This window comes from Trichosurus vulpecula, chromosome 8, assembly GCF_011100635.1.
Source record: "Trichosurus vulpecula isolate mTriVul1 chromosome 8, mTriVul1.pri, whole genome shotgun sequence".
Lineage (NCBI taxonomy): Eukaryota > Metazoa > Chordata > Mammalia > Diprotodontia > Phalangeridae > Trichosurus > Trichosurus vulpecula.
This window is the reverse complement of record NC_050580.1, coordinates 195,001,689-195,011,884: the sequence shown is the minus strand read 5'-3', so window position 1 is coordinate 195,011,884 and position 10,196 is coordinate 195,001,689.

Sequence of the window (10,196 nt, the reverse complement as noted above, 5' to 3'; positions counted from 1 at the left end):
AAGCTAGCATTTGAATTATTATTATTATTATTTGGTAGGGGGGGAGGCAGGGCAATTGGGGTTAAGTGACTTGCCTGAGGTCACAGAGCTAGTAAGTGTGTCAAGTGTCCCAGGCCAAATTTGAATTCAGGGCCTCCTGACTCCAGGACTGCTCCACCTGCACTGGCCCCCAAAGGCCAGCATTTGAAATCAGACTTCCTGATTCAATGCCTACAGATTTATCCACTCTATCAAAGGGCAACAATCAGAGATTTCTGAGAGCCCACAACCCAAGTGAACCTAAGGCTAGTCTTTCACTAAGCCTCTCTGCCTTTTTCTTTCTCTTCTTTCTTTCCTTCTCTTTAATTCTCTGTTTTGCTCTCCCTCTGACACTCTCTGTGTCATCTTTATCTCCCCATTTCTGGGACTGTTCTTTTTTTTCCTGTTTTTTCCTTCCCTGCTATTTTTCTCCTCCTATCAGTAATAACACAGAATTAAAGATTGATTTAAGAGATCTGTTATACCAATCCATCAAAGTTAATGTTCTCTACTCAAGTTAAAAATAAGATAATACTCACTTTTGATAAATCTCTTTAAAAAACTAAGTTAAGTTGCTTTGTACGGGACTCTCAATTTTTGTTTTTTGAGGCCATTGGGGTTAAGTGACTTGCCCAGAGTCACACAGCTAGTACGTATAGGAGGTCAAATTTAAACTCAGGTCCTCCTGACTCCAGGACCAATGCTCCATCCACTGCACCACCTAACTGCCTGCCCAGATTTTTTTTTTCAATAGGTCAGCAGCCCTCAGTAGAACTTCATTCTTGGTCTGGATACTCAGCACCAGAATTAATAATAATAATAATAATAATTAATAATGCCGATCATACGTAAGTAGGATTACACTTCTATAATACCAATGGTTGTATCTAGGTTTGGTGTGCCTGTGTGGATAAGTGTGTACAGAGTCTTAGTTCGCAGTGGACTTGGAGTAGGAGGACCTGAGTTCAAATTCCATCTTGTGACTCTGGGCAAGTCACTCATCCCCTCTCAGCCTCGGTCCCCTCATCTGGAAAATGGGAATAATGGTAGCACGTATTTCATGGATCGTGAGCATCCCGTAAGATAACATATGTGCCGTGCTTCACAAGCCTTAAAGTGCCATAGAAGCGCCAACTGTTTTATTTTTATTATTATTATTATTAATTAGTGGGAGTTCAATAAAGAGTACATCAGACAGATCTGCTTTTCCCCTCTTAACATTCTTTGTCACAAGGAATGGCTTTCAGGGTGGGGGCGGGGAGGATGTTTCTGGAAAGGAAAGGAATGCAAAAAACCAAGAGAATCAGCAATTTTTTAAAAACGTAGTTCAGAACATTGTTCGATGACCAACTTTGATAGACTTGGCTCCTCCCAGCAATATGGTGATCTAAGACAATTCCAAAAGTCTCATGGTGGAAAATACCGTCCACACCGGGAAAAAAGAACTATGGAGTCTGAATGCGGATCGAACGTACTGTTTTCTCCTTTTTTTTCTTTTTCGTGGCTTTTTCCTTTGGTTCTGATTTGGTTCTGAAACATGACTAATGTAGAAACATGTTTAATATGATTGTCCGTGTATAGCCTGTATCGGATTGCTGACCCTCTTGGGGAGGGGGGGTGGGGAGGGGAGGGAGAGAGGAGGGAAAGAGGGCAAAAAATATGGAACTCAAAATCTTATAAAAGTGAATGTTGAAAACTATAGTTTTCATTTTCACTTTCATTTTCACCATTCACTTTTATAAGATTTTGAGTAAATCGTAATTGGAAATTGTAAAAATTTCCATGTAATTGGAAAAAATAAAATAATTATGAATAATAAAAAAAAGAAGAAAAGTAGTTCAGAGAAAACAAGAGAATGAATCGAAAGCACTTGGTAAACATTCAAGGGTGATATAAATATGAAATGCAATCGATTCATATTTAATTGTTGAGATGACAACGTGTCCACGTTTCTTAGCATGCATGTTTCTTTTAATCTGTGTTGCTGTATGCATTCCTCTGTGTATATATATTTACGTGTGTGTGTCTCTCTGTATGTCTAGATTGGTGTGTTATGTCTATTGAATGTCTCTGTTTATATGTCTTTGAGTGTATGCAGCTAGGTGTGTGACTGCACCCATGTATGTAAATGTTTGTAAATCTAGGTTTTGTCTATGTAAGTTTAGATCTGTGTCCGTGGGAGTCTTCCCCTGTGTTCTGTTTCTCTGTGCCTGCGTGTATATCCGTAAATGAAGGTGTGTACCCCTTAAAGAGGTTGTGTCCCCGCTTTCTCCCTGAGAGCCAAGAGCTGCCCAGGGCAGGAGTGACGCATACTCTTCTGAGTTCACCTTTCTCTTGGGAACCTGCTCCCGAGAGCGGCCAGACTAGACCGAGAGGAGGCTGTGTCAGGATCCTGGCTGGGCCCTTTCGAAACAGGCCCTAGGCAATAGTTCAAGCTGCTCACAGGTCAGACCTGCCCGTCATTGCCAGGAAAGCAGCACTCTCTGGGGAGTGGCTGCATTGTCAGCCTTCTCCGCTGGTACCAGGCCAGGCCCCCTTCACTGGCCAGTGCCAGCTGATTCTCCAACTGACTGCTGGGAACTTCCTAATTCTGGGAAGCACTGAACGGCCCCTGGCTGCATGAGGAATCTGTTGCTTTCAGCTTGCCATGAGAAAGAGGCATGCAATGAGAAAAGAATAAGGGAGGGAGCACGGGCAAGTGATGCTGGATTGGAGGTAGAGGACTCGGCTATAAACCTAGGCTTTACCGCTGCCTGTGTGACCTTGGAAGATCAGAATTCAAATCTGGCCTCAGACACTTACTAGCTGTGTGACCTTAGGCAAGTCATTTAACTCTGTCTCAGTTTCCTTATCTGTGAGATGGGGATCATAGTAGCACCTACCTCCCATTATTAACGAGATAATCGTTGTAAAGCTCTTAGCAAAGGATAGCACATAGTAGGCACCTCACAAATATTAGCTACGGTGACTATGTCATTTTTCTGAGCCTCACTTTCCTAACCTGATAGATGATCTCTAATATCCCTTCCAGTTCTAAACAGAAGATCCCGAGACACAAGAATAACAAATAGAAAATTTCACATTTACATTAGATTCAATTTAATGCTTAAATTTTCCCCACTATTGAAAAGGCACGAGGAGGAGAGACGGTATGGCAGAGTAGAGAGCTGGCATAGTAGAGGGGGTATTCAAGTTAGGAGAGTCCTGCCTATGAAACATGCTGGCTGCGTGCCCCTGGGCCAATCATTTAACTTCTCCTTGTCCCAAGCAGCTCTCTCATACTGCCTTTTGTATGGGAGCAGCGGCAGATCTCCCCAGAAGAGGGTAGATGCCAATGAAATCCCAGATCAGGTCCCAAAAAATGACATCCCTGGCTGTACAGAGATAAAAAAAATGACACAGGCTCTGCTCTCGAGGAGCTTACACACCTATAGTACTTTCCTGCCCCTTGTGTCATTTAATCTTCACATTAGCCCAGCAAGGCAGTCGCTGCTCCCATTTTACAGTGAAAGAAACTGAGGCATAGAGAGATTAAAATGGTTTACCACACATCACACGTTTACTTAGTGGTAGAGCTAGGCCTACATAGAGCAGGTGTCTCCTGAAGTCCAGCCTGATTTTCTTTCCACTTTACCGTAATGACCAGGGCTGCTAGATGGTGAAGTGGCAGCGGATAGAGCCCCAGGCCAGGCATCAGGATGACTCATCTTCCTGAGTTCAAATCTCACCTCAGACGTTTGCTAGCTGTGTGATCCTGACCAAGTCACTTCGCCTTGTTTGACTCAGTTTCCTCATCTGTAAAGTGAGTTGGAGAAGGAAATGGCAAACTAGTAACTTTGCCAAGAAAACCCCGAAAGGGTTCACGAAGAATGAGACATGACTTGACAACAAATAATGGCTAGGATCTGCCTCTAGCAATTACCTTTAGGAGCATGGCACGGGGACTCCCAGCTCCAAGGACTTGGTGATTCCTTTTCTGGGCTAGTCAGGGTTGTGGTCTTCACGCTTTTCTTTCCCCTGGCTGAGGAAGAGGGTCTATCATAGTGAAATGATGTTGGAATGGGAGGGGAGCCCAGAAGTCATTTCATTCTCCACTTACTCTCTATCAATGGGCGAGGAAATGGAAACCCAAATAGAGAAGGTCAGACTTTGGAGGGACGGGTGCTCACCACACTCACTGGCCCCATCCTCTTCCTTGCAGCTCAGTAGCCAGAAATCTCTCTCTCTCTCTCCCTTTTCAGGTGTCTAGCTGACACAGGCCAGTATGGCAGCTGGACAAGTCTCTGAGCCCAGATGTGCTCATGGGGGATATTGCCTCCAATTCCCATAGTCAAAACGATGCCAAGAAAGAGAGGCTGAACCGAGGATTTCCTGCTCCTTGTGGGCTGTTTTCTCCCACAGCAGGCCTGTCCCTTATGCCTGTGACCCACAGCGCTTCTTTCTTTCTCTTCTCCTCCCCTATTCATTGTCCTGCCTGAGGCTATGGAGCAGGCTCTCAGCCAGGGAACTAGGGAGTTGGGTTCATGAGAAACCTGCTGTGATGTGAGTCATGCTTCTGTCTTAGTCTCCTTAGTCTCAAGGGACCTCTCGAGCACCCCCTGTTGTCCCATAGGCCTAGATTCAGCCTAGGTCCCAGAAGGCCAGACAGATGGGAGGAGACAGTGGGAAGCCTTATGGATTATCTTTGTATTTCTAGACAAGGCCCAGGTAGGTAACATGATGTGGGGCTCAGGAATCTCGGGTTCTATCCTATCTTTGATCCTGACTTGCTGGGTGACTCTGGGCAAGTTATACCCCTCTACTTGCTATATCTGAAGTATCTCCCCATCTATAAAAAGAGGGTAATGATCCTGCTCCTCCCTAGCTTACTCAGATTCTCTGAGGATAAGGAAAATAATAGATGGGAACAGGCTTTGGAGGAAGCTGGGGAGACTTTAGTTATTAGCATATACATTTCCATAGAATGAGATAATATTTGTTAAGCACAATGTCTGGCACACAGTAGGCTCTTAATAAATGCTTGTTCCCTTCTTTGGGTCTCCTTCCCTTGTCCTCCCACCCCTGGGTATGTGTGTATGGCTTTTGATCATTGGGAGTGAATATTCATTTTGTCATCTAGGTAGTGCAGTAGACAGAGTGGCGAACTTGGTGTTAGAAAACTCATGTTCCCGAGTTCAAATCCAGCCTCAGACATGTATTAGTTGTGTGACCCTGGGCAAGTCACTTAACCCTGTTTGCCTTAGTTTCCTTATCTGTAAAATGAGCTGGAGAAGGAAACTCCAAAGACTTTGCCAAGAAAATGCCAAATGGGGTCATAGAGTGTCTGCCACAACTGAACAATAGGACTCCCAGAGTAGATGAGCCCTTTGCTGTCTCATTCTAAAGAATCCTCCCTTCTCAGATGACAACTAAACTGATCAGTAGTGAACTGCTCTGGAATGTCAGGTTACCTCTCTGGCAATCCCAAGTTCATTTCCCTTCCAAGAGGAGTCCAAACCATAGGGTGACAATTCTGAAGGACTGTATAGAGCTCTTGCAGGGGGAGGGAAGAGTGAGATTCACTGGATAACATATTTAGAGCTAGAAAGGACATCTAGTCCAACCTCCTTTTACAAATAAGGAAACTGAGTCTCATAGAGGCTAAGTGACTTGCCCAAAGTCATACAGGTGCTAAGTGACAGAGCTAGGATTAAATACAGATTCTTTGACTCTAAATCCAGCCCTCTTTCCACTCTACCTGAGCTGGAGGAGAACTATGGGAATTAAAAAAAAATAGCTAATTAATTTATTTTTAGTTTTTAACACTCACTTCCATAAGATTTTGAGTTTAGAATTTTCTCCTCCACCACCTCCTCCCCCTTCCCCAAGATGGCATGCAATCTGATATAGGCTCTACATATACATTCATATTAAACACAGTTTCACATTAGTCATGATGTAAAGAAGAATCAGAACCAATGGGAGGAACCATGAGAAAGAAGAAACAAAACAAAACAACAACGAAAGAAAAGGAGAGCAAATAGTCTGCTTCCATCTGCATTCAGACTCCATAGTTCTTTCTCTGGATGTGGATAGCATTTTCCATCATGAGTCTTCTGGAGTCGTCTGAGATCGTGGCATTGCTCAGAAGAGCTAAGTCTACCAAAGTCAGTCATTGCACTACATGGCTGTTACTGTGTACAGTGTTCTCCTGGTTCTGCTTATTTCACTCAGCATCAGTTCATGTAAGTCTTTCCAGGTTTTTCTGTAGTCTGCCTGCTCATCATTTCTTACAGCACAATAGCATTCCATTACATTCCTATACCACAACTTGCTCAGTCATTCCCCAATCGATTTCCAGTTCTTTGCCACCACAAAAAGAGCTGCTATAAATATAGGAATTTTTTTTAGGGACTATTGTGAGTCCCTTATTTTCTATGGGGTGAACTAAGGTGTTTACATGGGATCTGGGGACTCTTTTCCCTACATGTTTGGAAACCAGATATAATAGGGTATAGTCTTAGAGAGAACTCTGGGTGGAGGCAAAGTGAGAAGGAAGCAAAGTTGGTACCTATCAATTGGAGAATGGCTGAACGAATTGCAGTATGTGAATCCATAGATGAATATTTGTTATTGTTCAGTCATGTCTGACTTTTTTTTTTTGTCTGACTCTTCATGACCCCCTTTGGGGTGTTTGTGGCCAAGATACTGGAGCATTTGCTATTTCCTTCTCCAGCCCACTTAACAGATGAAGAACTGAGGCAAACAAGGTTAAGTGACTTGACCAGGGTCACACAGCTAGTAAGCATCTGAGGCCAGATTTGAACTCAGTAAGATTTGTCTTCCCGATTCCCAGCTCAGAACTCCATCCACCGCACCACCTAGCCGTCCTAAAGGAGTACTACTGCACCATAACAAGTGACGAATGGGAGAACCAGGAAGACTCACACGGCTGGTAAAGAGTAAAGAAAGGAGGACCAGGAGAACAATATACGCAATGACAAAGATCATAAAGTTAAAAATAACACAAAATGGAAGCAGACTCCAATTAAGTGCAATCGGCAATATTGATTCTGAGCAGATGATCAAACACTCTTTCCTCCTCTTGGAGGTTGGGGTTGAGAGTGGGCTGTGGACGCCAAATAGGGCAAAGATAAACAAGGTGCTGTGTTGGTTGGCTTGATTTGATTTTTTTTTGGAGGGGGGGAGGCAAGGCAATCAGGGTTAAGTGACTTGCCCAAGGTCACACAGCTAGTAAGTGTCAAGTGTCTGAAGCTGGATTTGAACTCAGGTGCGCGCTATCCACTGCACCACCTAGCTGCTCCTGATTTCTTTTCTTTATTATGAGAGTTCGGGGTTGGGGTTTAGGAGGATACATCGGGGAATGAGACATAGACTGTTGGACATGTTTAAGGCAGGGGTGGGGAACCTGCAGACTCAACTTGGACTCAGTCAAAAGGCTGTACCCAACAACCTAGAAAGCCACAGGTGGCCCCAAGTCTGCAGGTTCCCCACCCTTGGTTTAGGGTGTCAGTTTGTTTACTTTAATGTCTCGTTACAAGGGAAGGGCCTATGGTGATAGTACATACGGGAAGTGAGAGAAATGTGGTTTTTTTTTTGAGCACCAATAAAACCCTTTAAAAATAACTCGGAGTTAGGTTAGGGTTCAAAGGCCACCTCAAGCATTACCAGCCGTGCGGCCACAGGCAAATCACATAAGTCAAGAGCCTCGGTTTTCTCATCTGTATCAAAGGTTATAGTATACCAATGTAGGTACTCTATGTGGTGAATGAAGAAAAGGTTAGCATGAGACGTTATGCAGTTGCTAGCTACTGACCATAAGGGGAGCACATTAGATAAATCTGTGCAAACCCATCCTCCTGCTGGAAAAATTACTCAAAGTACGTATGGTAAACAGAGGTGGAGGGACTCAGGATGGAGGTCTTTTCTAATTGCACAAGGCTCGAGAGATAAAGGGTGGCACAGGAAGCATGGTGCAGTGGACATCCCTCCACCACCCCAGCTACGGATCTCCTTGACTTCCTTTAAATCTCAACCAAAATGCCACCTCCTACAGGAAGCCTTCCCTGACCTCTCTTAATTCCAGCGCTTTCCCGTTGTTAATTATTTCCCATTTATCTCGCCTTGTATATTTGTCTGCATGTTGTCTCCCCCATTAGATTGTAAGCGACTGGAGGGCAGGGACCGTCTTTTGCCTCTTTTTGGTATCCCCGGGGTGGGCACGGTGCCCTGCGCATTGTCATTGTTCAGTCATTTAGGGGTGTCTGACATTTGGTGGCCACACAGATCGTAGTTCATGAGGTTTTCTTGGCAAAGATACTGGAGTGGTTTGCCATTCCCTTCTTCAGCTCACTTTACAGATGAGGAAACTGAGTCAAACAGGGTGAAGTGACTTGCCCAGGGTCACACAGCTAGTGTGTGAAGCCAGCTTTAAATCGGGTCTTCCTAACTCCAAGCCCAGTGTTCTCTCTATCCACTGAGCCACCTCGCCTTTAGCCAGGCACATAGTAGGCACTTACTAGATATTGACTGAAGTATTGAAAAGCTGCTGGATTAACAATCAGAAATCCTTGTTCAAACTTCACCCCTTCCACTTAATATGAGTAGCATCAGGCAAGTCACTCAACCTCCCTGGCCTCAGTTTCCCCATCTGTAAAATGGGTGGGTCGGACTAATGACACCCCCGGCCCCCAAGCCCTTTCCAGCTCTAAATCTACGATGCTCCTCGCTGAAGGTCTTCAGTTAGGGGCTCTTGCCACTTCAGTTTAGACTGAGCCATGGGGTGGGTGAACTGGCCAGAGTACTGGAATTAGAGCATGGAAATTCAGACCCCAGTTCTGCCGCTTTCTACCTGTGTGACCGGGGCACGTGCCTTTACATCTCTAGATTTCATTTTCCTCACCTGTAAAATGACAGGGCTGGACTAGAAGGCTTCTGGGGGCTTTTCTTTTTTTAGACTTTGGATCCATCGCTCTATGATCCACCCTACTTGTAACTGCCCTTTGCCATTTTGATGCTCCATGACCCTGAGGACTCTTGTTTGAAGGATGGTAATAATGCCCCCTCCTGGCCCAAAGTTAAATTACAGCTCCTATACCTTACTCAAATCAGCTCATTGACCATCTACCAAGGAGAAATTTTTCTAGGCTGACTGAGTGCTTTCCTCAGATTCTCATTTCAAGTTCACAACCTGTGGGACAGGTACTCTATTTTCCAATCTCTCACCACCAGGTAGCTGTCACATTGGATAGGGGTGCTTAGATTCAGGAAGATCAGAATTCAAATCCTGCCCAACACACACCGACTGTGTGACCTTGGGCAAGTCACTTAAGCTGTTTGCTTGTTTCCTCATCTCTAAAATGAGCTGAAGAGGCAAACCCAAGAAAACCCCAAATACGGTCAGATATGACTGAACCAAAATGGGGGAAATGGTTGGACCTAGTGATCTCTAAGGTCCTTTCCAACATTAAAATCTATGATCCCCAACAAGGGGACACAAACCAAGTGGGGGGGAGGGGCGTGTGGTTTCCCCTTTTCCCAAGGAGCATCTGAAGCAAGTCCTAGGGACAATGGTAAAACATGTTATCTTCTGACAGAGAGGTGGAGTCTGGGTGCAAAGTAAGATACAAATTTTTGGATGTGGCCAACATAGGAAATTCTTTACTACACAGATTTGTTATGAGGTCTTTTTTTAAAATGGTTTTTGGGGAAGTGGTAGGAGGGACAGAAAATAACTCCTGTTAATTGAAAAAACATTTTAAAATAGATGATAGACCACAAAAAATAAGTAAATAAAGACCCCAAGACAATAAAAGCTACTAGACTCCCACTGGGTGGAGGTACCCTCCTCATGTTAGCTTGTGTCAGACTAAGACCTCTTGGTATCTATGTCTTGGCCACAAAAAGAGTAAACCAAAGAACCCGCTTTCTGCTGACGCCAACAATCCCCCCTTTCCCTTCCTACACCTTCCCATCCCCCACCCCTTCCCCTGGGGTGGTCAAACTTGGCACTTCTCTCCTCCCACGTGGGCTGGGGCAGTTTCGGGAGAGGCAGGGGAACCTGCTGAACAGGGTAGCCTGAGTCTAAACCGGTCAGACAGGAGAGGTCCCCATTGAGGCATCGGCTCTCATCCCTCCCTCAACCCCTTTCCCACTCCAGCCCAGATCCCAGACAACCA